The sequence below is a fragment of the Mandrillus leucophaeus genome, unplaced genomic scaffold (genome assembly GCF_000951045.1).
Source record: "Mandrillus leucophaeus isolate KB7577 unplaced genomic scaffold, Mleu.le_1.0 Scaffold469, whole genome shotgun sequence".
Taxonomy (NCBI): domain Eukaryota; kingdom Metazoa; phylum Chordata; class Mammalia; order Primates; family Cercopithecidae; genus Mandrillus; species Mandrillus leucophaeus.
In genome coordinates this window covers 828,215-830,452 of record NW_012105020.1, presented here as the reverse complement: position 1 = coordinate 830,452, position 2,238 = coordinate 828,215, and the positions used below count along the sequence as shown (strand labels likewise).

The 2,238-nt window shown below is 38.7% G+C and overlaps 1 pseudogene; it reads left to right on the top strand.

The window, feature by feature from the left end:
* The first annotated feature begins 1,176 nt into the window (after nt 1-1,176).
* Nucleotides 1,177-2,002, top strand: LOC105550177 (annotated as a pseudogene).
* Nucleotides 2,003-2,238: the final 236 nt, after the last annotated feature.

The window sequence follows — 2,238 nt, the reverse complement described above, 5'->3', positions numbered from 1 at the left end:
CAAACAAATTGATTTTTCTAAAACAAAACTGTTTAATGACCAGCGTAACTCATAGAAAACCCTATCGCGATTGCAAAGCTAGATCAATGAATAAAGACTTATAATAGATCAGTGGTGGGGTGGTGAGATAAGGGACAATTTTGAAGGCTCCATGCTTGTGGCTAAGTCAAATTTACAGACACATCATTTAACAGCCAGTGGTAAGAAATTTCATTCTCTATTTACTCCTCTCAAAAAAGATTAAAGCGATTTGAGCATATCCTAAATTAAAAACTTCTCAAAAGCCTCTGCTTCCATTCCCTTGTGCCCCTGCTTGGAAATCTTGCATAAGGCAAACCCTAGACTCTCTCCTACAACCCAAACACAAGGACTTCTTCTCCTTCTCCCCCCAGCCTTTTATTATGTAAATCATTTTAGCCTCTTCCATCCAGGTTTCAAAAGGGTAAGGAAAAAGGAGCAAGGCCAATGAAGAATTCCCACTAGCATTTGGGGGGAAAGCGGGCTATGCAGAACATTCGGAAGTTAATCATCTTTTTCCCCTCCCTAAACAACTGATTGAAGGATAATGATATCAAGAAGTTAAGTCTGGCAAGAGTTTTCAACCTCATGAAGATGATTTCTATGGCAAACTGCTTTAATCTCATTCAACATAAGTTATGCCATATTTGAAAATTATTTTGTTTCCTTAGAAAGATTAATAAAGAAAAACCAAATTTAAAACTATTTATAGGATATCAAATATTGTTAACACCCACACACAAACCTAAGTTTCAAGTCAAGAAGTGTAGCCGTGATGACATTACTAGAATGTCACCTCCCCATCAAAAGTTAAATGACTTCGAATCCAAAATCACATTTGTGGAGTCACAGCTAAAAAGAGGTTGGTGGAATCTTAAGTAATTATTGGTCTGTCATGATAAACGGTACCAAGAATTATGAGTCATATAATAAAGGTATCACTTCACTGACACTAATCACATTCTCATGGTTGTAAAAAGCAATCGTTACTTCTTATTTAAATGGGAATAAAAGACTTTTACATTACATTGGATTTTTCATAACCTTCAGGGGTACTTTTTAAACTTCATTTGATTTGCTTGACTTTATGGAATGAACAGTTTATAAACAAGAAAACAAGCTTTTCGATTCACCATCTGCAGTGGAACCACTATTAAAATGCAGATTTTTACAAAATCTTTTACAGAGAAGACCGCCACTCTGGAGGTTGAACCTTCAGACACAATAGAAAATGTAAAGGCCAAGATCCAGGATAAGGAAGGAAATCTTCCTGGTTAGCAAAGACTTATCTTTGCTGGCAAGCAACTGGAAGGTGGATGATATGGTTTGGCCCTGTGTCCCCACCCAAATCTCATCTTGAATTGTAGCTCTCATAATTCTCATTTGTTGTAGGAGAGACCCGGTGGGAGATGATTGAATCATGAAGGTGGTTTCCCCCATACTATGCTCATGGTAGTGAGTAAGTCTCACGAGATCTGATGGTTTTATAAGGAGTTTCCACTTTCACTTGGTTCTCGTTCTCTCTTGTCTGCCACTGTGTAAGACGTGCCTTTCGCCTTCCACCATGATTGTGAGGCCTCCCTAGCCACGTGGAACTGTGAGTCCACTAAACCTCTTTTTCTTTACAGATTACCCAGTCTCGGGTAGGTCTTTATCGGCAGCATGAAAATGCACTAATAAAATGGACATCCTTTGTCTAACTACAACATTCAAAAGGAGTCTACTCTTCATCTCATGTAGAGACTTTGTAGTGGCTCTAAGAAAAGGAAGAAGTCTTACACCCCTCCCAAGAACAACAAGCGTAAGAGAAAGAAGGTGAAGCTGGCTGTCCTGAAATACTATAGGATGGATGACAATGGCAAAATTCGTCGCCTCTGTTGGGAGTGCCTTTCAGGTCCTAGAGTTTTTATGGCCAGCCACTTTGACACATTCTTGTGGCACAGGGTTTCTGGCTTATCACTTCAACAAACCAGAAGACAAGTGATTGTGTATGAGTTGATAAAAAACATGAACTAACAACAATAACAAAAAGAAAACTAAGTATACATCTTTCAACTGACAAAGCCAAAATGTAGGGAGCAAGAATAAACTATCAAGGCAACAATAGTCCTCATTTTCTTGCTTCTCAATCTCCCACTAAAATCTGCACTTTAGTAGGGCATCTGGTTACTGTTGATGAATTGCTTTAACAAAAAGTCACCCCTGCTTCCTTGGCGAGAG